Below are 27,558 nucleotides of genomic sequence, written 5' to 3'. Positions count from 1 at the left end.
ATGTGGCGACTTGTGAGACTTGTGCAAGAGGAAAATCAGAAAGGAAACGTCCACAAGGCCTGTTACAGCCCTTGCCCACCCCTCCGTTTCCCTGGCACACTGTGACCTTAGATCTCATAGTAGATTTACCCTCTAGTCATGGTTATGATTCCATTCTAGTGTGTGTGGACGCCTTTACAAAGATGGCGCATTTTGTGCCCTTGAAGGGGGTACCTTCTGCCCAGGAGTTAGCAGATGCTTTCAGTCAGCATGTAGTTCGTGCACATGGTATACCTAAGGTTTTGGTGTCAGATAGGGGCTCTCAGTTTCTGTCACATTTTTGGAAGGCATTCACCAAGCGTTTAAACATAGAGAATCGATACTCCACTAGCTTCCACCCAGAGTCAGATGGGCAAACAGAACGCACAAATCAGGAACTGGAGCAATATCTGAGATTGTGTCTTTTAGAACAGGAGGGAGATTGGCCTGATTATTTATGGGCAGCAGAATTTGCACATAATAACACTACAAATGCATCAACTGGATACACTCCATTCTTTCTGAATACAGGTAGACATCCACAACATTCCTTAAACTTCCAAGAAGTGGGTGTTCCAGCAGTATCCAATTGGGTAGAACAACTGACACAAGCCCATAGTAGAGCTATCAAGAATCTGACAGTAGCGAAGGCAAAATATAAACACTACGCAGACAAAAAGAGAAGAAAAGAACCAGAATTGTTGGTAGGAGACAAGGTTTGGTTAAGTACAAAAAATATTAGATTAAAAGGGGTTAGGAAGTTCCAACCACGATACATTGGACCTTATCCAATTGCAAAAAAGCTTAGCACCTTAAATTATCAGCTAAAATTACCTAAGAGGTTGCGGATACACCCAGTTTTTCATGTTTCTTTATTAAAGAAGGCAGAACCAGAAGTTAGATTGAGTAAGACCCCAAAGCCAATTCAGACTGAGAAAGGAAGCGAGTTTGAAGTTCAACAAATTTTAGATTCCAAACTACAGAATGGAAAGTTGTATTACTTATTAGATTGGAAGGGTTACGGTCCGGAGGAAAGATCCTGGGAGCCAGAGTCTGAAGTGAATGCTCCACGACTAGTAGCAGAATTCCACAGAAGATTTCCAAGCAAGGTCCGGAAGGAAGGAAGATCTTTGAGGGAGGGTACTGTCAGGTCCCCAACCAAGAGGTCACATGTCAAGAAAGGAATGATGGTGGCTGTGTTGTCAAGACTGTGCAAACAGCATTTGGTGCGAGGTCGAATGCAACATGGCGGCAGAGCGTTCCATAATCCGAAACGGGTTAGCGCTCTAGTTGATCGGGCAGAATTGCGTGATACCGGTGAGGCGCGCGGAGAGCTGCGCACTTCACCTGAACCGTGAGAGGAGTAGGAGGTACCTTCAACGCGTCGCGTTTAGTCAGGGAAAAGAAGATACGCGTCGCGAGAATTCTGAGGAGAATTAGAGATTGGAAGCAGCCAACAACCCCAAGTAAGACTGTTCCATATTTTCTACCACAGAAAACGTTCCGAACTTCGCAGCAGCGGAAGTTTAACTGAAGCACCGGTTCATGTGAATGAAATTACAGCGTTCAAAAGACAACACAAGTTCTGACGTAGCATAGTTTTTTGGGTTCGAGTTGAGTTAGCTCAAGTCAAAGAATATAACAGGTTTTCAGGTACACTGAGTAGTTCCGATTCCTGTCAATAAGAAAACATAGGGAGTGGATACTCTTGAGGGCAGAATACAAATGACACAGAAAAGTAAGAACAAAACTACAGAGAAGCAACAGTAGTTAGAACAACCAATAAGAGGTGAAGAAGAATAAGAAAATAAACCAAGGCTTCCATTCTCTGTCCAGTAAGTGAGTTTAGAGAAAAAGGGGCTAGAGAGAGATCAGGAAGGGAGAAGGAAATATAATAACACCAGATTTTTATCTTACAGCGAAAAAACATAAGAACAGAAGAACGAGTAGCATAGAAGAGAAGCAAAGGCACACAGCAATCAGGGTGGGTACAATAGAGAATAAGGAAAGACACAGGAAGGAAGAAAAGGGAAGTAGAAAGTGATTTACATGTAATTGTTTATTACAGCTCACGAACAACAGCAAGAGCCTGAGAAAAGATAGACTACATAAGAAGAAGCAGAAAAGAAGACCACCAGTGTGTGCATTCTCTTCTCTGTCCAATTCCCCTTTCCCCCTTGGGGCTCTTCTGGCTACGCATTTAGAAATTGTGGAGGCCGGGGAGTTCAGAGGAGGAATTGGGAGCTTGCGTCATCCTGCTCCTGTGTCAACCACCAGCGAGAGAAGAGCTGGTTCTGACAGCGGGTACCAGACCCTCCTTCACCTGGAGGCCTCCGGTTGGGGCCCGATGGGGGTACCCATGGCACCCCTCTTTGCAACCATGCACAGTGTGGCAGGCACCATGGGGTGCCCACCACAGGGTGCACGGCTTTCCGCAACCACCACTTTCTTCAATGAGAGCCTGTGTTGTCGGTCGGAACACAGGTTGCCATTGAAGTCAATGGGAGTCCAACCGAACAGTGTTCGGAAACATCGTAATTGGATTGTCGGACTCCCCGAACCCGAGTTGGTTCGGAATGCTTTCCGACTGACATCATAATGAGGCCCAAAGTGTTGTGCCTCACGGACAGTGACATCCCTCACAGGTGGCTCCTCTGGGCTAAGTGACAACCTAGTACATTAGTGCTAACTGGTTGTGGATCGGGTCGCATCACAGCCTAGTGGTGGCCACTTAAGTCACTGTTGGCAGATAGTGTTGGGTGAAGGTCAGGGCAGAGCACCGTCTAGCTTGGCATGACCAGTAGTGACCACCTGTCCAGTGCACTGCACACACAGAGCCAGACATGGGCTTGGGCTGAGTCTAGGATATTGAGACTTCTCCTTACAAGTCCTGGCTCCCTCTGGCTTAGTAGTGTACCATCTTGAGCATCTCAGCCACAATTTTGACACACTGGAAGGGGGAGGAGTTTTAAGGAAAGGGTAAGGGGCAATTTGACAGGCCAATATAATTAAACAAGGGCTGTTAATGGTATCGCTTTTGTGCGCTAGTACATGGGTGGTGTTGACTCTAGAAACAAACTTGCAACTGGTGCACATGTCAATGTTCATCTCGTGTATTGTGGCAGCATGACATGAGGGACTTCTTTACTTCCTTGGAACTGCAACTGCCTGGGGGCTGAGTGGACATGACCCGGGGGAAGGAGGGGCATCCTAAGACAAGGGGCTTTGCATGTCATCAGTCACTTAGCTGGCAGCTTGCAGTTGCTCTGTGGGAAAACACTTCAGTCCTCCAATTGTTGTACTGTGACCAAATAAGGTGGGGGGCACCTCCTCAGCATAACAAAACACACACAGGGCTCAGATAAACCGAAACAGGCACCAGCTAGATTAATGTATTCCCCGCACAATCGGGGAAACATATATAGACCATCTATGTGGAAAATTACCCAGTGTGGCAACATTGCCCCCATCCCAGCCATGGAATTCACCTTAACCACCTCCTCTAGTACAGGCATAGTGGTAGGCAGAACAAGGCATGAGATTTTAGACACAGTGTGAGTGATGAAGGGCCAGTGGTGATAGACACCCTTATAAAGACAGCAGTCGGTAAGCAAGGGTTGGAGGGAAGAAAGCAGGACAGAAGTCCAGGGAGGATAAGCACCAAGTGATTTCCCTGTGCTGAATAGCATGGGCATCTTGCAGGGCCTTGACAGCAGCAACAATGTTGTGAATGCCCTGCAAGATGGCCTGCTGCCCAGTAAACACCCGCTTCATAACCTCCTGGAAATCCACCTGAGACACACAGATGCGACAGAGGAGTGGGGACGCAAGCAGACCCTGTTCCGGGTGAGCACTCTTGGTGGAGGCCAGTGTGACATGAGGAAGCCTAAGGCACTGGTGTCATTGGGGCCAGGTTGGTGATGTTCGTGGTTGCATCAGATTGTTCTATGCAACCAGGAGGAACCTTGACCTCAGACGCCTCCGGGCATGTGGTTTCCAGGTTCACCACGTCTTCTTCAGTGACTCTGCCTGTTGACCTTGTCTGCCTCCAGTTGAATGCACTATATGCGCCTGTTGCTTTATTTCCTCACCTCCTCCTCAGGGTTGGGATATCCACTGCCCGCCCTGTTGCCGAAGTAAGGTGTCTTCTTTGGCCCATGTCATGTTAGTGCCTGTCTTGAACCTGGATACCTGCTGCAAAGGAAGAGAAAAGCAGGGTCATGAGTTCATTTGTTCACTTCTTAATGTGCATTACTGATCAACATTTTAGTTTGCATTTGTGGTACAGACATCTATACTTCCATGATCACCATGATTGCTCCCTGTCCAATGCAAAAGACCATGTACAAAAAGTACCATTTTATGGTGGGTCACCAAGGCCAAAGTTCGTTCGTTAAACTTTATTTCGGCTTTTTAGCCTTAAAAGCAGAATACAGTAAATAAAACACAATCGCATCTTTTTTCTTTTCATACATAGCCATAATCCAGCAGTTAAATACATTCCGTGTTATAGGGCGAGAAAATCATTAAATATAATCATATACAAGTTTTTATCGCATTTAAGATCATAAATACAATTATTAAATTAGCTAAAATCCAGACAAATAAAAATATTGCTTAAAATTAAGAGGATCAATGGCACCATCATTCTATACAGGGTAAGACTGGGCAGCAGTATACAATCTAACATTCACAATTTATATCCAGCCCGTTTCCTAATAAGGTACACATTAAATAAAAATCTGCTTGTACCAAATACCACAAGTTGCGAGGTATTAGACTTGATTATGCGCTCTGCCTCTTTATAGGATCTAACCCCCATATTTTTACATAGAGGTCTGATCCAGCAATCTCTCGGTTTCTTATATGCCGGGCAAAAGAAGAGTAGATGAACATCGTCTTCCTTTGCCCCCAGGGCGCAAAGAGTGCATAAATCAGTGCCGTTTGCCTCCCTCCATCTACATGTGGTTGCAGAGATCTGTAGGATCCCATATCTAAATTGCAAGTACAGTGTTTTTGCTAAAGGTGGACCTATTTCATCCATAAATTGCTCAAAGGAAGGGGTATCTTTTATGTTCAGGAATTTCTGGGTCATTGGGCCAATTGAAGAACTATTTAATACATCAAAATTGACATAAGAGGAGGAGGAGCCTAGCGCGCATCCAAGATGGTCGCGTGAGCACAGGGCTCCCCGGACCCTCGCTGCTCCTCGGAATTTATCCTGACTTTATCCTGACTTGGCTGACGGAATCTGAAAGGCGAATTCTGGCTGAACGTTGACCTTCTTTCAGAAACCGAATCGGACCTGGGAATCCTGATCTAAGGTGGTTGGAACTTTCGAGGCCCAATCGATGGCTGTGCCCGGTGCGAGGCTGACCTGTGGAGCCGGGGCGTAATTGAACAACAGCGGCAGCGGATCTGTGCCAGTGGCCGCTCCATTACTTTCGGTTTCACTTTTGGATCCATGAGGGGCTGGAAATCGTAACTGCTTGGAGCGGCTGGGTGTTTATCTCTGCTGGATGCCCTTGTCTCCACCTGCCACCAGTGTGCCCGTTGACTTTGGTTTCCTCGCCCGGCCGCATCACGGTATCTGGTGCGGCTTCTGACTGAGTGGCCGGTGCCCCCTTGACGCTTGGCCGGTGGTCCCCGTTGGTGAGCGTGGTTTTCATGGGTGGCAGGGGGGGCCCCGAGGGGCGTAAGACTAAGACATCCCTCCGCGGGGGTCCGGTCCAGACGAACAACATGGACCGCTATACTCAAGGAAGAGGGTCCCCTGGAGCGGCCGGTGCCCCCTCGGACGAAGCTGGTGGTGGCCCGTCCATTTCTTCGGATCCGTCCCTGCAGGACATTATGGGCGCCATTAACGGCATCAAGGAGACTATTGCTACGCAATACGAGGCCTTGGCCCGTAAAATCGACACGGTGGCTATTGATGTCGCACTGATTCGGGCGGATCTCTCTAAGACCAACGAGAGGGTTCAATCGCTTGACGTGCGGACGTCCACCCTGGTTGCGGATGTGTCGGACCAGCGGGCCACTCTCGGCGACCTCAAGTCGGCCAACGATCTGATGGCCCGGCGGCTGGAGGACTTTGAGGGACGGGCCCGCCGCAATAACATCCGCGTCATAGGCGTCCCGGAGACCTCCGACAACCACCCGGTGGATCTCATGGTGGAGGAGCTCATCCTCAAGCAGCTTGCCCCCGCCAGCCTGAGTAAGTTCTTTGCCGTGGAGCGGGCCCATCGAGTTCCGGGCGGTCGGCCGCGGCCGGGGGCCCCCCCGAGGCCCATTGTTGCCAAACTTTTCTACTACAGAGACCGAGATGTGATTTTGCAGGCCTCGCGGGCCCATGGCCCGGTCCGCCATGAGAATGCGTCTATTAACTTTTTCCCGGACTTCACCCAACTTGTCCAGAAACAGAGGATGGGCTTCCAGGGGGTAAAGCGTCGCCTCCGCGACCTGGGTCTCAAGTACTCCATGCTTTTTCCTGCTAGGCTCCGAGTGGAACACGACGATCGGACAACCTTTTTTGACTCTCCCGCGACTGTGAGTGACTGGCTTGACTCGCTGCCGGGCCGCGGGGACTGGCCTGGGCCCTTTGCTGGTACCGAGGGTGGCGGGTCTCCCTCGGAGTGACTTTGGTCCTTGACTTTGCCATTTTGTACTGTTCGGCTGGGTTCAACTTCTTTTTTGCATTTTGTTCCATTATGATCTATGTGGGGGGCGGTCGGGGACGGGTCCCTCTCCTCCTCCGGGGTCTTTCCGTAGAATGGGGTTTATGGGGCGACAGGCACACTGCAAGTTGGGGTGGTTTTTCGGGTCGCAGGGGTGCAGGGTGGGGGGAGTTGGAAGTTGGGGGGGGTTGGGGGGTTTTGATTTGTGTGTTTTGTTTTTAATGCGAGGTCTTTGTTCTGTTCCAGTTTCGGGCGTTGCGCTATCTGCTGGGGGACCCTTGATCGATTGGAGGGGATGGGGGGGGACGGGTTGAGGTTGATGTCATGGAACGTCAATGGATTGGGGGACCGTATCAAAAGGGGTGTTGTGCTGCAGTATTTGCGACGTATGTCTCCTGATGTGGTGTTTTTACAGGAGACGCATCTGGTGGGTAACGTTTGTCATGCCATGAACAGGGGGGGGTACCGACTCGTTGCCCATTCTGGTTTCACCACTGGCTCTAGAGGGGTTGGCATTCTCCTGCGCTCTTCACTTCCGCTGGAGATCACCAGGGTAGTCCCGGACGATAGAGGGCGCTATGTGGCTTTGACTGGGCGGTGGGAGGGGCAGTCCCTTTCCTTGGTCTCTGTCTATGTTCCCCCGGGCCTCCAGAACTCCACCTTTTCAGACTTGGGTCGAATGCTGCTTGAGCTTCCTGACAGTCTTCTGCTTATGGGTGGGGATTTCAATTCGGTAGTCTCGGGCGACCGGGATCGCCACCCGCCCAGGGCCCTCCCTGCTGCGCAGGCGTGGCTTGGCGGATTCTTGGAGACCTTCGGTCTGGTCGATTGCTGGAGGTTAATGCATCCTACACAGTGTCAGTACACCTTTCACTCTGGGGCGCATGGGAGTCTCTCCAGATTGGATTACTTTCTTATGCCCGCGGCCCAGACTGCCCGGATTCGAGAGGTTAAGCACCTGGCCCGGGGTATTTCTGATCATTCCCCACTGTGGTTGCTTTTTGACACCGGGACGCGGTCTGCTGGGCGGATCGCTCCTATTAACCCTTGGTACCTGCGGAACCCCACGATCCGCTATAGCCTGGTCAAGTCGATTGACCAATACTTCCTTGAGAATGATGGGTCGGTGATGTCCGCAGTGTCCCTGTGGGAAGCTTTTAAGGCAGTACTCCGTGGGCAGGCCCTATCCCAGATAGTGGCGGCTAAGAAGGTTAAGATGGAGGCGGTGGTGAAGCTGGAGACCGACATCTTGGGGTTGGAGGCGGCCTTGGAGACGGGTGTCACTCCGGATGGGCTACATGCCCTCAGCCTGAAGCAGTTTGAGTATAAGTCCCTTGTCACTGACGCTGCCAAGACCATGTATAGGGAGCAGCAGGGTAGGTTGTATGATGCTGGGGACAAGGCTGGTAAATTGATTGCTTGGCTGGATAGGAAGGAGAGAGTGAATCGTGTGGTCCCAGAGCTCCGGGTTGCGGATGGAGTGTGTGTGACTGAGCCTGGCGAGATTGTGGAGTGCTTTGCTGACCACCTCCGGGCGGTGTATTCCCCGGTGTCTGATAGAGATGAAGACGACTCTCGTCTTCTACTACGGGATATTGCCCTGCCCGGCTTATCCGTCGAGGACCGTGAGCAGTTGGATGCCCCCTTGTCCGTCGATGAGATTGCTACTGCGATTAGCTCCCTTCGCTCGGGCAAAGCCATGGGCCCCAATGGCCTGCCGATCGAACTATATAAACTACGCCCGGATAAAATCGCGCCCTTCCTTCGTCGTATGTTTCAGGAGTCGAACGAGAGGGGTTCCCTTCCCGCCGACCAGCGTCTGGCGACTATAGTCGTGATTCCTAAGAAGGGTAAACCACGTGACCGCTGTGCTTCATATAGGCCTATCTCCCTCTTAAACGCAGAACCCAAAATCCTGGCTAAAGTCCTCGCCAACCGCTTGCTGAGCGTTATCTGTGATCTGATTCATCCGGATCAATGCGGCTTCATCCCCCACCGTAATACCGCTCTTAATCTGCGGTGTCTGCACGGCGTCCTAGCTAGGGCGGGGTACTTTTCTGAACCAGCCGTATTGGTTTCCTTGGACGCCACCATGGCCTTTGATACCATCGAGTGGCCATTCCTCTGGGCGGTCTTGGAGAAGTTTGGCTTTGGGGAGGGATTTCTTAGCTGGGTGAAGCTTCTTTATGCCGGACCAATGGCTCAGGTGGTTGTCAATGGGCGGGCTTCCCGGCCTTTTGCTCTCGGGAGGGGCACTAGGCAGGGGTGCCCGTTGTCCCCTCTGCTTTTTGCTCTTGCCTTGGAACCGCTCGCCGCCTGGCTCCGCTGGGAGCCCTCTATCAGAGGGATCCGGTGGGCCCCGGGCTTCGAGGATCGGGTCTCGCTGTACGCGGATGACATTCTTCTGTACCTCACCTCGCCGCGACAGTCGCTTAATGTTCTCTTTGATGTCCTCACTTCCTTTGGGAGAAACTCGGGTTTGATAATTAACTGGTCCAAATCTTGCGTGTACCCTATCTCTGGTGGCCCTCCCATTTTGCCGCCTCTACTTCCTATCCAAACGTCCTCATCCGGCTTTAAGTACCTGGGGGTATATGTTTCGTTGGACCCGGCGGTCCGCTATGAGCAGAACCTCCTGTCTCCACTCCGACGTTTGAGGGTGGATACGGCTCGTTGGTGTAGGTTGCCCCTGTCTCCGCTTGGTCGCGCGGCCCTGTTTAAAATGATGTCCCTTCCCAGATTTCTTTACGCACTTCAGAACTCCTTTGATGTCATTCCGGTAGCCTACTTTCGGGAGGTGGAGAGTCTGCAGAGGAGACTGGTTTGGGACGGGCGGGCGCGTATCGCTCTGGCAAAGCTTACTCTCCCCTGGTATGACGGGGGCATCGCGCTTCCTGACATTAGACGGTACTATTGGGCCTCCCAACTGTCGGCAATTAACCATGCCACGTATGCTCCTGGTCTGAACCCGGCGTATGAGATGGATAAATTCCTGCTTCCCGGCGGTAATTATAACAGAGCGCTTTACTCCCGATCTGCTGGTAGGACCCTCACGGGCCCTACTAGGATTGCGGTACGGGTGTGGAAGGCGGCGAATGTAGCGATGGGCTGGAGTGAGCGTTTAACGTGTGCTACTCCCTTGTTTGCCTCAGACCGCCTGGGGAGCCTCTGGACGACGAAAGGCTTTGAGCACTGGGACACGATCGGCATTAGCAGAGTGGGGGATCTGTGGGTTAAAGGCGCGGTCAAGACCTTCGCGGCGCTCCGGAGCGAGTATGAGCTTAGTGAGAGGGAGTTTTTCCGCTACGCTCAGGTTCGGCATGCCCTGCTCTCGGTTTTTGGGGAAGGGACCACGGTCCCTGTTTCTTCGCCCCTCGAGGACCGCATACTCGACGGTCACGTTCCCGATAGTACTATCTCTTTGATCTATAAAAAATTGATAAATAATCGGGCTGACCTCTTGGTGCGTCTACGGGAGGCATGGACGGGGGATGGGGTTGAGTTGGACGACGAGGACTGGCAGTCCGCGCTGTCATCTCCTAAGGAGGTTGCCATCCCGGCCCGTCTCCGTTTGGTCCAGCTTAAGATCCTCCATCGCGTTTACGTGACGGGTCCCCGATTGGTCTCGATGGGGACGGGCTCTGTAAGCGTGGCTGTGGGCACAGTGCCACCTTTCTCCACATCCTGTGGGAGTGCCGCGAGGTGGCGGAATACTGGCGTCAGGTGCATGAGGTTATGAGGCGAGTCACCGGGGTCACGCTGTTGCCGGAGGTGCGTCGTTGTGTTCTGAATGTGTGGGAGCCCAATGACTATAACGCGGCCCAGACTCGGTGGGCGGCCCTGGGGAACATGATAGCAAAGAGGGACATAGCGCAGCTTTGGGGGTTCGCAGCGGCCCCCCACCGTGTCTGTCTGGAAGGAGAACATGGACTGGTGCATGTTCAGGGAAAAGACTGTGTATGTGGCTCGTGGTAAACCCGGGGCTTGGAGCAGAATTTGGGGGCAGTGGAATGTGTATCGTGGAAGTGTTTGTGCTCCCCCCCTGGTGGAAACGTCTGAGGTAGCCTTGTCCCCCTGATCCTTGATGGTTCCTTACTTATCTGGCACATCTGAGTATAGATTTGGTATTCCCGTTTCTCCCCCCCCCCTACCTCTTAGTTCCCCTTCTTCTTGACTGCCATCGGGTGGTCGGGTATGGAAGTGCCCCTGCTGTGGCCCGACGCGCATCTCATGTTTTCTTGCCTCGCTTTTGTTTTAAGTTGTTATTTATGTTAAAAGGGTGTATCCTGATTTCCTTTCTGTGCAGTCTGATCTTCTGTAGGGTGCGGTCATTGTGTTTGCACTGTTTGAACTTTTTACCTACTAGCGTCCGGCCCAGGTGGTTGTAGGCCCGTGCTTGTAACCTTCTTTCTGCACAATAAAAATTAAAAAAAAAAAAAAAAAATTGACATAAGACCAAAATGAATCCTTTACAAGTTTTTTGGAGGAGCAAGTCATGTTATGAGGAGCATCCCACAAGTGTGAGAGTCCTAACCTCTCATACCACTTGAAAATGTGTTTTAACCACGGTATTTTCATATATCCATCAAATTGGAGTATTTCGATCAACCCACTCTTATAATCTCCCAACTCCGGGGTGGTCCATAATCTGACCCAATACAACAAGGGTCTTAGTATGGCATGATTCGCTGTCCTCTTTATATTAATGTCAAGGAACACAGGTACTAATGGGGTTCTAATCGGAATTTTAAGCAGCCTACGTATAAAATGATTTTCAACCTTATCAAAGTTGTTGTTACAGCTGCATCCCCAGAGCTCGGCTCCATATAGGGCCGCCGATTGGGCCTTAGCTTTAAAGACCTCAATTGCCGGCGTAATTGCTTTGGAGTGGCTTGCACCGTGCACTTTTAATATAGGCAGTTAGTTCTGCTTAAGGGTCAGATTACTCTTTTCTAACTGGCCTTTCCATGTAAGATTGTTATCCAACATCAGTCCTAAGTAATTGAAACTGTCCACATGTTCCAATTTTTGCTTTTCCAAGAACAGATTTTTCCTAAATGACTTTTGGGGTTTTATGGACATATATTTAGTTTTTGTTGGATTTATTTCAAGACCCTTCTCCACACAATAGTTTTGGAATGAATCCATCAATTTTTGCAACCCCCTCGGGGTCTGTGAAATAAGAATGGTGTCATCAGCAAACAATAAAGACGTAATCGCCTCACCACCTAACTTTGGGGAGTCGTGATCACAATTACTTAGATAACTGGGAATGTCATTTACATACAGCGAAAATAATGTGGGTGCTAACACACACCCTTGCCGCACGCCACGTTCCACGGGTATGGGCCTTGAAATTTCTCCACCTTTTCCCCATCTTATTTGCGCAAAGTTCCCTGTGTGTAGTTTGATAAGTTCCTTGAGAAGCTCGCCCGGAACCGCCATATTCTTAAGTGTGTTCCACAGCAATTTGCGGGGAACAAGGTCAAAGGCGGCTCTCAAATCAACGAATGCTACGTACAGGCTACCCTTCCTTATGTTTATGTATTTCCAACAGATACACATAAAGCTAAACACCTGGTCAACCGTACTCATTTTAGGTCTAAACCCTACTTGAAATTTAGTTAAAACCTTCATGTCCTCGATCCAATCTAAAAGTCTATTTAAAATATGTCTGGAGAATTTTTTTTGTAAAATATCAATTAAACTTATTGGGCGATAATTACTCGGATCGTAACGATCACCTTTTTTAAAAATTGTTATGATTTCCGCCCCTTTCCAAGAATCGGGGATTGGAGTTCCTAACACTATTGAGTTGCATAGAAAATTAATGTACGGCCCCCACACTTCTTCATCATGCTTTAGAAGGTCTCCAGGAATTTTATCAAGACCAGGCGCTTTTCCATTTTTGACTGCCTATAGTGCCAGAATTGTTTCATCTAGACTGAATCGTAAGGGAACAATACTCGGTTCTGGGGTAATCTCCGGATACCCTGGGGTTAATACCTCCTCATCACTAGAATAGAGCTTTACTGATCAACATTTTAGTTTGCATTTGTGGTACAGACATCTATACTTCCATGATCACCATGATTGCTCCCTGTCCAATGCAAAAGACCATGTACAAAAAGTACCATTTTATGGTGGGTCACCAAGGCCAAAGTGGAAGCTGCTATAACACAAGTCATAATTTGGCAACTGCCATAGGTTTCTGAGATATAATTCTAGTTATAGAAATGATGCCACTCACTCATTCAATGTCATTCCAACATCCCTCTTGGTTTCCCATGCAAAGGTCAGCTTAACTTGATATCCACAACATGTACTAACAACAAACTTGAGATTTAAAAATATTTTTCATTGTACAACAGATGTGGTCACATGCAGAAGGCCAAGTAATAAGATACATTAGAAAAATACACCTTTCCCTGCCATGATTATATAGTTAATGCATCACATTTGTCTCCCTAAACCCGCATCCTCTATATACCGATATATGAGGACGTAGAAGTTACCCAAAGTGTTTACACAATTGGAGATTTACCACGTAATTGAGGATTTCGCCATATATTGCATTACATCTGGCAACTACATGGACCACATGGACCACTTTCTATGTAGCAGAACCAGACATGATTGAACATCACATGACATATTTAGCGTCAGAAATGCAGAGATCAGGTTATTACTTTGGGGAAGGGTACACTTATAAACTCAATAAACCCATTCTGGTTAGCTCAAAATGCCATTTTGAGAGAATCTTTGATCTACTTCTTGTAGTTGTGGAGCAAGCAGAAGGCAAAAGTACAGCGCAAATCAGAAGTCATTTTTCGCTGTTGACTGGGACTTACCTAGGCACGATTTCAGCTGACTGTGACCAGTGGAGGTCAAATACAGCATGTAGATCGTCCCAGTCAAAGATTTTATATTCTGACTTGGTCGCTGTTTTCAAGCTCCCACTGAAGCCATTGGTTTTGGGGCTAAAAGCTTTGAGTGGAGGCAAACCAGGATTTCATGGCTGCCAATGGTGCAGTGTTGATTAGAAATATATGTGACCTCACCCTACTCTAACTGGTCAGTTTCTTGGTAATAAAAATCCTCCAGCAGGGCAGGCTAGAAGGTGTAGTTGGGCAGGGCTCCATAAAGCCAGATACCTTTGCTATGAGGTCCCACGGAACCGGTTTTCAGTACAGAAACGTTCCACCTGGTCAATACTGAAGCTCCACGCTCCTCAGGGCAGGCACTTGGGGACCATATTTTTCTCCAGCCAGGTGACCTGCAGGGCCAGTCCTGAATAGTCAGCTGAGTTTTTCTAGGTCAGAAGTCCTTCTGCTTTTTGTGTTCATAAAGCTGGAAAATAGGAGTCTAACCACTTTAGCCTTGGAGAGCAGTTCCAGTCCCAGGGTGCCAGCAGGTGTTATGTGTCCTTGAATCACAGTGTGAGTTATCTTCTTCCTTAGGGAGTATTCTTCCAGTAGGATCTTCATCTTCATATAGAGTCTTCCCAGCTCCAGGAATGTTCTGAGAGGGGGGAGGTGTCAGATTATGCCTGTGCACTAGCCAGTGACTGGAGAATTTTTACCATCCATTACTTTTTTCTCATCTTTGCCACCATGCTGGCTACCCATCTCAAGCAAGTCCTTTCTACGCTGATCCACTCGCATCAATGCGGCTTCTTGCCGACCCATAGCACAAGGCGTTGCCTCCGACGGCTCCACATGGCCCTGGCTCATCGTCATCGATTGCCACTCAACTTAGCTTGACTTTTTATTGATTTAGGAAACGTCTTTGACGCTGTAGACTGGGGTTACCTTCAGCTAGTGTGGATTTGGGCTCACATCGGGCCTTGGTTCCCTGGCATGGCTCAAGTTCTCTATTCCAATCCTACTGCTCAAGTCCAGATTAATGGAGTCCTCTCTACAGCCTTCCCCATAGGGCGAGGGACTAGACACGGCGGTCCTCTATCCCCACTCCTCTTTGCACTTGCGATTGAGCCTTTAGATCCACTCTTACATGCATACACCTAGTTAAGGGGATAGAAGTAGAGTGTTGGCCAAGAGGATTGCATAGCTCTGTACGTGGACGATGTCCTTCTATATCTCGTGTACACCGCCATGAGAGGTCCTTGGTGTCTTTGTCTCCAGAGATGCTTTGAGACCGCTTCAGGTCTTAAGATGAATCCCTCCAAATCCGTACTGGTTCCCATGACCTCATCTAGAGACTGCTTTAATTGGCAGACAAATATTCTTTTCTGACAACTCAGTTTTAAATATTTAGGCATTTGAGTTACTTTACACCCTGAACTCACTTGGACTCTTAATCTCCAACCCTAGTATGAAAGGCCAACTTTGACCTTATTAGGTAGCAATCCCTCCCCTTGAATGTCATGGGATGTATAGCTTTATACAAGATGATGAATCTACCACGGTTTCTGTACGTTTTTCAGAATTTACCGCTACATTTGCCGCGGACGTGGTTCGGAGCCGTAGAGGGGACAGCCATAACGTTTCTATGGCAAGGATCTTAACCCAGTCTTGCTTTCACACATTGTCAACGAGGGCCCTACGATGGTGGCCTGGGAATGACCAATCTTTACCTTTATCATTTGTCATCTCAACTCCTTCTCATTCATAATTGGTTTAATGGGGGATGGTCAGACCTTGATTGCCGACTGGAGCTGTCTCTGTTGGGTTTCCCTCATCTACAATCCTTGCTCTACAGCTCTCTAGTCCCTACCTTCATGCCTCATGTGACCAGAATGCTTTCACTAGCCTGGAGATATGTACAATGGGACGCCAAGCTCACACAGCAAACAGTTCTCTGGGCCATTGGCACCTGGCTGATAGAGGTTTTTAAGGCCTGGGACCTTATTGGCATCACCCAATTGGGCAACATCTGGTTCAGGATGCACATATGTTCTTTCCAACACCTTCGAGACACCTGCGCCCTTGCACACACCCAATTCTTAAAATATACTCAACTCTGACGTGCTCTTCACACTCATGCACTGGTAAGTGACACCCTGCTAGAATTTCGTACACTTGAAGCCAAACTCCTTATGGGTAACCTGGGCCGCGGCGGAATCTCACCAGATTTATCATTCCTTGATAATCAATTCACCTGGTACACTGCTTCATCTCAGAACCCGATGGGGGAGCTGGCTGGGTCCCACTGAAGGTGAGGACTTGAGGGATGCCCTAATGGCCCCTAGGGAGCTCACTAACTCCACTCCATTGTGACTGATTCAAATATATTATCTTTACTATGCCTACCTCTCCTTGACCTAGATGCACCGGGTGGGCCTCTGCCCCGGTTCCTCCTGCCCACGATGTGAATAGATCCAGCAGATTTTCATCACAAGGTATGGTCCTGCTCAGTGATCTCAAACTATTGGACCACAGTGATCCATGATCTATCAGATGCCCTTGGGTGGGAGGTTCATCCGTGCCCCTTGTTGTTACTTGGTGTATCTGAGGGCTCTGGAGGCACGAGGGTGGAACAGTCATTCCTGGGTAAAGCCCTCCTGGTCGCCAAACGCGATATTGCTGTTCGATGGATGTCCCCTAGTCCTCCCACCCTGTTGGGATGGCGTCGAGGAGTAGACTGGTGCGCACAACAAGAACGAGCAGTCTGTGAGGCCAGAGGCTATCCCCATAATCATGGGCAGGTTTGGGAGAATTGGTTGAGTCAATTTGTCTGACATTGTTTCTAGCTTCGAGTTTTGGATGTGATTTTAATAACTATAATGTACTACTTGAGTGTCGTTGATTTGTACAAATGCTACTTTACCTTCTGTATTGTGATACCTGTGTGTCAGTTGTTCTACTTAACCACTGTTGTGGTTTCAAACCAATAAAATCTGTTTATAAAAAAAAACATCTTTGCCCTGGATTTTCCCCAAATTGCGCTTTCTAAAATAAAGTCCACCACAGACGTTTATCCTCATTAGATTATAAGTTGGTTTAACTTTGAATGTACTAATATGTGAAATCATGTTTACACTCATGTGAAGAAGTTGTCAATAACTTCTTGACATAAGACAATTCCTTCTTCTTCACCATTATCATCTTTATTTGGCATTACAACATCCGGACTCGGGGGATCTTCATGGTCTCCATCCTCCGGGACGGGATGTTCTGTCGCAGGGCTATGTTGTGCAACATGCAGCAGGCCATGAGGGTTTGTTACACCTTATCGAGTGAGTGGAGGACTCCACCAGTCTTATCCAGACATTGAAATGGTGCTGTTCCGTAGTACAAAGGAATCATGGGTTGATCCTTGAAAGTTCGCACAGATACTTATAATGTACAAATCTGGTGAGCAGAGAACTTGCACATGGATTTCATGGAAGTTCTTTCGATTGCGGTAGACTTGTTCTCTAGCGTGTGGTGGCACTAAGGTAATATGTGTGCCATCAGTTGTGCCAACCACATGTGGTAGGCAACCAAAAGCATAAAAATCTCCCTTCACATTGGCCAAATCCTCATGTAGTGGAAACTGGATGAAGCTGTTGATGTCTCCTCATTGAAGAAATAACTACTTGTAGCACACCACTAAAAGATGATTGTAAAATTCCACCAGATACTGCCACAATGTATTAGAATGAGCCTGTGGCCACAAAATTAATTATTGCCATGATTTTCACCATTGGTGTTATTACTGTGGGATTCCGATTGTGAGGCATAAGATCTGGCTGTAGCTGATGACTTAAATCAGCAATTAGTTGCCTATTCATTCTGAATTTTTGATGATATCCTATTCTTCTATGGTGGCAAGCTCTGGAAATGGTCGAAACACTTGAGATTGTCGCCTGCATTAAACAATTGAAAATATTTTGTGGCATTTTCAAACATTTATTGTCTTTGTAAAATATATATATGGTTTCATAACAATTTTACACAACATTAACTATTGTCATTTTTTATGTTAACCCCTTCGCTGCTAGGCCTTTTCCCCTCCTGTGCTAAGCCTTTTTTGGGCTATTTGGGGTAGTGCGCGCTTAGGCCCCTGTAACTTTTTGACCACATTAGGTATCCACGCCAAATTTGCGTCCTTTTCTTCCAACATCATGGGGATTCTAAAGGTACCCAGGGTTTGTGGATTCTCCTAGAGGGTTCCCAGAAATTAGTCAAAATACAGCAAAATTTTGGTTTTTTGGTGAAAAATGGGAAAAATGGGCTGTAAATGAAAGCTTCTGGGTTTTTCTCTGCAAATGGTATCAAAAAAGGGTTTGTGGGGCTGAAATCACCATTTCTCCAGCTTTTAGGGAATGACAGAATTTTGACAGAAAACCAACATTTTTTACACAGTTTTGGCATTTTTCTGGGACATACCCTCTTTTTGCTATTTTTTGTGCTTTCAACCTCCTTCCAGTTAATGGTAGAAATGGGTACAGAAACAATAATGGACCCTGGAAAGCTATACATTTTTGAAAAGTAGACAAAATTTTGAATTCAGCAAGGGGTCATTTGTGTAGATCCATCAAGGTTTCTTTATAGAAACTAACAGTTAAATATAGGAAAAATTAAAAATTAGTTGAAAAAAGCAGCCTTTTGAGTCAACGTTTTCACCTGTAACTTCTACTAATTATCACATCTCTTAGAAAGCAATATACCGTTACATCCACTGGACCTTCCTGGTTGTGGGGATATATAGGACTTGTAGGTTCACCAAGAGGCCAACGAACCCAGAGTAAAAAACTGAGCAGCATTTTGTAATGCTTTTTTTTTTTGTTCCGGGTCTATAGCAATTATTGTGGGAAAATGTATACATGGAAAAATCGGTATGAAAGACACCTATGTATTTCTGAAATGGGAACAAACTACAGAGTTTAGAAACAGTGCATATTTGCACATTTTCGAAATTTGGAATACTCATACTTGCATGACAATTATTGGTCATTTTTCAAAATGACTTTTTTTTTACACAATGTCTTTCATTTGGAAGGGAGAAATGCATCCAAAATCAATAGGTAATAACAGTTGCTTTACAAATCTGAACTACCCTAAGTCTCCCGATAAAAATGGTACCTCACTTGTGTGGGTAGGCATAGTGCCCACGACAGGAAGTGGCTCAAAACCTAAGCTGAACACACCACATTTTCACACTGAAATTTTACACTTTTTTTGCGAAGAGTCTAGCTGTAGTTTTTGAACCCTAGCCCTGCCGGCACCTAGGGAAACCTAGCAAACCTATACATTTTTGAAAACTAGACACCCAGGGGAATCCAGGATGGGGTGACTTGACTGCCTCCCACCATGGTCTGTTACCCAGAATCCCTTGCAAACGTAAAAAAATGACAAAAAAAACACATTTTCCCCACATTTCTGGGATGGAAAGTTCTGGAATCTGCGTGGATCCACAAATTTCCACCCACCCTACATTCCCCAAAGTCCTACGAGAAAAATGGTACCTCACTTGTGCGGGTCGGCCTAGTGCCCGCGACTGGAAACGGCGCAAAACGCAACGTGGTCACACCTCAATTTTGCAGTGAAAAATGACCCTTTTTTGGCAAAGTGACTAGCTGTAGTTTTTGAACCCTAGCACTGCCGGCACTTAGGGAAACCTAGCAAACCTATACATTTTTGAAAACTAGACACCCAGGGGAATCCAGGATGGGGTGACTTGACTGCCTCCCACCATGGTCTGTTACCCAGAATCCCTTGCAAACGTAAACAAAATGACAAAAAAAACACATTTTCCCCACATTTCTGGGATGGAAAGTTCTGGAATCTGCGTGGATCCACAAATTTCCACCCACCCCGCGTTCCCCAAAGTCCTACGAGAAAAATGGTACCTCACTTGTGCGGGTCTGCCTAGTGCCCGCGACAGGAAACGGCGCAAAACGCAACGTGGTCACACCTCAATTTTGCAGTGAAAAATGACCCTTTTTTGGCAAAGTGACTAGCTGTAGTTTTTGAACCCTAGCCCTGCCGGCACCTAGGGAAACCTAGCAAACCTATACATTTTTTAAAACTAGACACCCAGGGGAATCCAGGATGGGGTGACTTGACTGCCTCCCACCATGGTCTGTTACCCAGAATCCCTTGCAAACGTAAAAAAATGACAAAAAAAACACATTTTCCCCACATTTCTGGGATGGAAAGTTCTGGAATCTGCGTGGATCCACAAATTTCCACCCACCCCGCGTTCCCCAAAGTCCTACAAGAAAAATGGTACCTCACTTGTGCGGGTCGGCCTAGTGCCCGCGACAGGAAACGGCGCAAAACGCAACGTGGTCACACCTCAATTTTGCAGTGAAAAATGACCCTTTTTTGGCAAAGTGACTAGCTGTAGTTTTTGAACCCTAGCCCTGCCGGCACTTAGGGAAACCTAGCAAACCTATACATTTTTGAAAACTAGACACCCAGGGGAATCCAGGATGGGGTGACTTGACTGCCTCCCACCATGGTCTGTTATCCAGAATCCCTTGCAAACGTAAAAAAATGACAAAAAAAACACATTTTCCCCACATTTCTGGGATGGAAAGTTCTGGAATCTGCGTGGATCCACAAATTTCCACCCACCCCGCGTTCCCCAAAGTCCTACGAGAAAAATGGTACCTCACTTGTGCGGGTCGGCCTAGTGCCCGCGACAGGAAATGGCGCAAAACGCAACGTGGTCACACCTCAATTTTGCAGTGAAAAATGACCCTTTTTTGGCAAAGTGACTAGCCGTAGTTTTTGAACCCTAGCCCTGCCGGCACCTAGGGAAACCTACCAAACCCAGACATTTCTGAAAACTAGACACCCGGCGGCTTCCAAGGAAGTATGGCTTGCGTGGATCCCCCAACGTTTCCTTACCCAGAATCCCCTGCAAACCTCAATTTTTGCTGAAAAAATCACTTTTTTCACACATTTTGGGGTGGGAAAGTAGTGGCATCACCGGGCTCACACAAATCTACCACCACCCAGCGTTCCCCCAGGTCTCCCGGTAAAAATGGTGCCTCACTTGTGTGAGAGGCCCAAGTACCCGCGGCAGGCAAGGGCCCAAAACGTAGTGAGGCGACATCAAAATGGCCTATGGCAAAACCACGTGGTTTTGCAAGGGAGGTCACTTTGGTTTTTGGCCCGGTGCTCGGCGGCCATGTAGGGAAACCTACTAAACCCACGCATTTCTGAAAACTAGACACCCGGCGGCTTCCAGGGAGGTATGGCTTGCGTGGATCCCCCAACGTTTCCTTACCCAGAATCCCCTGCAAACCTCAATTTTTGCTGAAAAAATCACTTGTTTCACACATTTTGGGGTGGGAAAGTAGTGGCATCACCGGGCTCACACAAATTTACCACCACCCAGCGTTCCCCCAGGTCTCCCGGTAAAAATGGTGCCTCACTTGTGTGGGAGGCCCAAGTACCCGCGGCAGGCAAGGGCCCAAAACGTAGTGAGGCGACATCAAAATGGCCTATGGCAAAACCACCTGGTTTTGCAAGGGGGGTCACTTTTTGGCCCGGTGCTCGGCGGCCATCTAGGGAAACCTACCAAACCCATGCATTTCTGAAAACTAGACACCCGGCGGCTTCCAGGAAGGTATGGCTTGCGTGGATCCCCCAACGTTTCCTTACCCAGAATCCCCTGCAAACCTCAATTTGCTGATAAAATCACTTTTTTCACACATTTGGGGTGGGAAAGTAGTGGCATCACCGGGCTCACACAAATTTACCACCACCCAGCGTTCCCCCAGGTCTCCCGGTAAAAATGGTGCCTCACTTGTGTGGGAGGCCCAAGTACCCGCGGCAGGCAAGGGCCCAAAACGTAGTGAGGCGACATCAAAATGGCCTATGGCAAAACCACCTGGTTTTGCAAGGTGGGTCACTTTGGTTTTTGGCCCGGTGCTCGGCGGCCATCTAGGGAAACCTACCAAACCCATGCATTTCTGAAAACTAGACACCCGGCGGCTTCCAGGGAGGTATGGCTTGCGTGGATCCCCCAACGTTTCCTTACCCAGAATCCCCTGCAAATCTCAATTTTTGCTGAAAAAATCACTTTTTTCACACATTTTGGGGTGGGAAAGTAGTGGCATCACCGGGCTCACACAAATTTACCACCACCCAGCGTTCCCCCAGGTCTCCCGGTAAAAATGGTGCCTCACTTGTGTGGGAGGCCCAAGTACCCGCGGCAGGCAAGGGCCCAAAACGTAGTGAGGCGACATCAAAATGGCCTATCGCAAAACCACCTGGTTTTGCAAGGGGGGTCACTTTGGTTTTTGGCCCGGTGCTCGGCGGCCATCTAGGGAAACCTACCAAACCCATGCATTTCTGAAAACTAGACACCCGGCGGCTTCCAGGAAGGTATGGCTTGCGTGGATCCCCCAACGTTTCCTTACCCAGAATCCCCTGCAAACCTCAATTTTTGCTGAAAAAATCACTTTTTTTCACACATTTTGGGGTGGGAAAGTAGTGGCATCACCGGGCTCACACAAATTTACCACCACCCAGCGTTCCCCCAGGTCTCCCGGTAAAAATGGTGCCTCACTTGTGTGGGAGGCCCAAGTACCCGCGGCAGGCAAGGGCCCAAAACGTAGTGATGGGACATTTGGGATAGGCAATGTTGATGTCGCCTCACTACGTTTTGGGCCCTTGCCTGCCGCGGGTACTTGGGCCTCCCACACAAGTGAGGCACCATTTTTACCGGGAGACCTGGGGGAACGCTGGGTGGTGGTAAATTTGTGTGAGCCCGGTGATGCCACTACTTTCCCACCCCAAAATGTGTGAAAAAAAGTGATTTTTTCAGCAAAAATTGAGGTTTGCAGGGGATTCTGGGTAAGGAAACGTTGGGGGATCCACGCAAGCCATACCTCCCTGGAAGCCGCCGGGTGTCTAGTTTTCAGAAATGCATAGGTTTGGTAGGTTTCCCTAGATGGCCGCCGAGCACCGGGCCAAAAACCAAAGTGACCCCCCTTGCAAAACCACGTGGTTTTGCGATAGGCCATTTTGATGTCGCCTCACTACATTTTGGGCCCTTGCCTGCCGCGGGTACTTGGGCCTCCCACACAAGTGAGGCACCATTTTTACCGGGAGACCTGGGGGAACGCTGGGTGGTGGTAAATTTGTGTGAGCCCGGTGATGCCACTACTTTCCCACCCCAAAATGTGTGAAAAAAGTGATTTTTTCAGCAAAAATTGAGGTTTGCAGGGGATTCTGGGTAAGGAAATGTTGGGGGATCCATGCAAGCCATACCTCCCTGGAAGCCGCCGGGTGTCTAGTTTTCAGAAATGCATGGGTTTGGTAGGTTTCCCTAGATGGCCGCCGAGCACCGGGCCAAAAACCAAAGTGACCCCCCTTGCAAAACCAGGTGGTTTTGCCATAGGCCATTTTGATGTCGCCTCACTACGTTTTGGGCCCTTGCCTGCCGCGGGTACTTGGGCCTCCCACACAAGTGAGGCACCATTTTTACCGGGAGACCTGGGGGAACGCTGGGTGGTGGTAAATTTGTGTGAGCCCGGTGATGCCACTACTTTCCCACCCCAAAATGTGTGAAAAAAGTGATTTTTTCAGCAAAAATTGAAGTTTGCAGGGGATTCTGGGTAAGGAAACGTTGGGGGATCCACGCAAGCCATACTTCCTTGGAAGCCGCCAGGTGTCTTGTTTTCAGAAATGTGTGGGTTTGGAAGGTTTCCCTAGATGGCCGCCGAGCACCGGGCCAAAAACCAAAGTGACTTCCCTTGCAAAACCAGATTATCTATTGTTCCTACAGCGTGAGAATTTTGGAATAATATTGCAAAGAAAATGTGGCAGATATTTTGAGGTTTGCAGGACATTGGGGATAAAATTTTTTGGGTAATTCACAATAGAGACATCACCATGAACTCCCATGGGTTTCCGACAATATCTACAGTTGGTGGGTTATTCTTGCATGGAAAGTGTAACTTGGCAGAGAAACTAAAGACAAAGATTCCTGCACAACCATCTATTCCTCAAACACACACACATACTGGTTGGATTTGGCACGAGGGCGAGTCATGGTTCAGTGTATTAAATTTTATTAACAAGAGATTTCACAAAAATGAAATGCACTGTCAATAATTAAATTCACAAAAAACCAAACCAATGACTCGCAGCTCGTGAGCTGTAAAGCCACGTCAAGGCACCAACCACTTTACAGGCCATTCACACACCTTTCATACGTGATACAAACAAGACCATTCGCACCACCAGGCACAAAAGCAACACATTACAAAATTCACCAAAAAGGGACAAGGTACACCCTGCTTCAGAAAGACAAATATTACTGCACAGCCATCTAATCCGCAAGCACACACACATACTGGTTGGATTTGGCACGAGGGTGAGTGATGGTTCAGTAGATACAATTGTATTAGCAAGTGATTTCACAGAAATGAAATGCACTGGTAATAATTGAAAGGGCGAGAAACTGAACCATTGACTCACAGCTCGTGAGCTGTAAAGCCACGACAAGGCACCAACCTCTTTACAGGCCATTCATACACCTTTCATACGTGTGAGACATACAAAACCATTCACACCGCCAGCCGCGGGCCCATCACATAACAAAACTCACACCAGCACACAGCGCCATTCAAGGGCCCATCACTTTCACACGCCCACAATCCAGACACAGCAACTACACAGGCTGATGGATTGCGTGGAGTGGCACTCAGCTAGCAGTGTGTGTAGTGACCAGCAGAAAGTCACTACTCACACACAGCCAGCAGAGCACCAGTCCACACACACCGCTAGCCAAACACCAGTCCACGCACACCGCTAGCCAAGCGCCCGTCCACGGACACCACCAGCCAAGCACCAGTCCGCACACACCACCAGTCCACGCACACCGCCAGCCAAGTACCAGTCCACGCACACCGCCTGCCAAGCACCATTCCACGCACACTGCCAGCCAAGCTCCAGTCCACGCACACCACCAGCCACGCACCAGTCCACGCACACCGCCAAGCCATGCACACCGCCAGCCAAGCACCATTCCACGCACACCACCAACCAAGTGCCAGTCCACACACACCAACAGCCAAGCGCAAGCCTACACACACCGCCATCACATTTAGGATTTTTTTTAGAAAAAAATAAAAACACAAACAAATTGCAAATGGATACAAATCTTCTAACAGAAAATCAGCAACTAAATACATTGCACTAACACCAACATTGAAACAGAATCAAATTATCCAAAGAATACAGACCAGGCAGTTCACTTTACCACTCAAGAATCCTCCCAAAAATTCTTTCGTGTGTGGTACGCTCTAAAACAAGCAGAGAGACACAGTGCAGGATGAGAAGGACAGTCGGGGCAGTACATACGACTCTCCTTCCGCAAACCTTTTCGCCAACAAACTCTACATCTCCTACTGGGAAAATCTTTTGCGGGTGTGGGAGGAATGTGATCTGGAAAGTGGCGTTCTTTCAATCTAGCAACATCCTCCACCAGTCCAACTCTAGGAACACTTGCCTGTTCCACTACAACAAGGCTGCCTATTACAGACTCCTGAAACTTAGCAAAAGTCATCTTTGACTCAGGGCAAGAATCCTGGAACACAACAAAAGCATTAAACATTGCCATGTGGAAAAGATGGATAGCCAACTTCTTGTACCAAATGTAAGCCTTACGAAGAGCAGTGTAAGGTTCCAACCTCTGATCTACTCTGTCAACACCACCCATGTGCCTATTATAGTCTAAAATGCACACAGGTTTGCGCGCTTCAGCGACCTGACCCCAAACAGTCACAGGTGCAGTGCTTTCATCATGGATGGTAGTCAGCATGTAGACATCTCTCCTGTCTGTAAACTTCACAGCAAGAAGCTCCTGGCAACGCAACGCACTGCACTGTCCCCGCACAAGCTTTTGACAAACAAGTTCTTTCGGGAAACCTTTACGGTTAGAGCGGATTGTGCCACAAGCAAGAGTGTCCACTTTGGCCAATTCCCTGAACAACCGCACACCAGTGTAGAAGTTATCTACATATAAATGGTGGCCTTTGTTAAAAAATCCTCTTCCAAGTTCCCAAACAATTTTCTCAGTCACTCCAAAAGTGGACGGACAACCAGGGAGGTTAAACCTAGATTCCTTACCGGTGTACACCCTGAAATTAGAGACATATCCAGTCCTACTGTCACACAGCATATACAGCTTTATTCCATAGCGTGCCCTCTTACTAGGAATGTATTGCCTAAAAACCAAGCGGCCCTTGAACAACACCAAAGACTCATCCACTGCAATTTGTTTCCCAGGAGCATAGATCTCAGGAAATCGATCAACAAAGTGATCAAGGACAGGCCTAATCTTAAAAAGACGGTCACAGTCAGGGTGATCTCGTGGCAACGCTAAACCATTATCAACAAAATGCATCATCCGAAGCAGTAGCAAATACCTGTCACGACTCATGACTGCCGGAAAAATAGACGTTGCCATCAAGGGACTGCTAGACCAATATGAAGACATTGATGGCTTCCTTAGCAAGCCCGTCAAAAAAGTTAAACCCAAGAACTTCTTCATATCTTCAACATTTGTGGGAGTCCACCGGGTAGCTCTAGAGTGTGGCTTAAGACTGGCACAGTTGTCCCTCAAAATCTGTTCGGCATACAAATTAGTCTGCTCAACAATCTCTGCAAAAAACACATCGTCCATAAACAACTGAAAAAAATTGACCGGCAAAAAGTTTTCAGTATTCACTCTAGACCCTGGAACACCAGTAAACTCTGGCAATGCCGGCTGCACCATGCCAGGGGCAACCCAGAGGTCATCACTTTCAAAGGGAAGCCTTGCAGCCCCAGCCTGCAGCCCAGAAGCCTCTTGCCGCAGTACACCAACGGGAAGCCTTGCAGCCCCAGCCTGCAACCCAGATGCCTCTTGCCGCACTATCGGCACATCAGTCTCCTCCTCTAACACAGGCACTTCATCCGCACTAAGAGTATCTTCATCATCCGATGACTCCATACGGAGAGACAACTCACTGCCAGAATCGTCCCCTGCCTCCTCTCCCTCAGATGCAGAGTCAGTCTCTGAACCAATATCAGAGGAAGACTCAAACAGCAAACCAACAACCTGCTGAGCAGTCATCCTGCGGCTAGCCATTATACTTACTAAGATAGAAGACTGCACAAACAAGTCAACAACAACCAACAATGTGAAAACCAAGTAAGTAAAGAAATGTGTACCTTTATCACAAAGATCAATGTACTCAAAAACTATACAATCCAATTACAAGAGACAGCTGCACTCACCAGAAACCAACTCTGCAGTGACACAGCAAAAACCAACGATATCAAACTAGAAAGAAGAAAAAAAACCAAATTACTCACAAGACAACAAAATACACATCGAGCACCAATGCAAAAAGTTTTTGACACTCAAAAAACAAACATACTGCTATTATTACACCATTTGCAAAAAAAATTAATGCAGAGAAATCAAACACATTTACATTGTACAAAAAAGAGTCTCTTACCAAACTAATCAAACAGCAGAACCACCAGTAACGAAACCGCAAACTGGAAAGAGCAAAAGCCTTCACCTAGAACAAAAAAGTAAAAAAAAAAAAAACATTACTATTGCGATTCACAAAAAATAAAACAATAAACATTACAACATGCTATATTACTACCCAAATGGTCAATCGGGTTATGTTCCAAGTGGGGCAGAAAACAGCAGGGAAAAAACAGAAGGGGAAAAAAAGGCTACTCTGTCCCGGGGCGGGTGGGCCAAATACATATTATAAAAATTGCCCCCTGGAAGCGACACAAAGGGGTTTTCTGCCCCCCCCCCCGGGGCCAGAAAAGTCTGTGGAGTAATTATCCCCCAGGGAAGCGACCCTTGCCCAAGGGGTCGCTTCCCATAACAATATTACGAAATTCCCTGGTGTCTAGTGTGCTTTTCTGCCCCCCCTGGGGGCAAAAAC

General features: G+C 48.0%; 1 protein-coding gene across 1 annotated transcript in view; it reads right to left on the bottom strand.

Annotated features, from left to right (window-relative positions):
• The window catches only part of SLC25A27 (solute carrier family 25 member 27), a 267,214-nt gene that overhangs the window by 222,875 nt on the left and 16,781 nt on the right, over window positions 1-27,558 (bottom strand). Inside the window, exon 2 of the mRNA XM_085610548.1 lies at window positions 4,110-4,212. The gene's annotated coding sequence lies outside the window, so the exon portion shown is untranslated. The remainder of the gene's footprint in view (window positions 1-4,109; window positions 4,213-27,558) is intronic.

Source organism: Triturus cristatus, chromosome 6, assembly GCF_964204655.1.
Source record: "Triturus cristatus chromosome 6, aTriCri1.1, whole genome shotgun sequence".
Lineage (NCBI taxonomy): Eukaryota > Metazoa > Chordata > Amphibia > Caudata > Salamandridae > Triturus > Triturus cristatus.
This window is presented reverse-complemented; position numbering and strand designations above follow the sequence as displayed.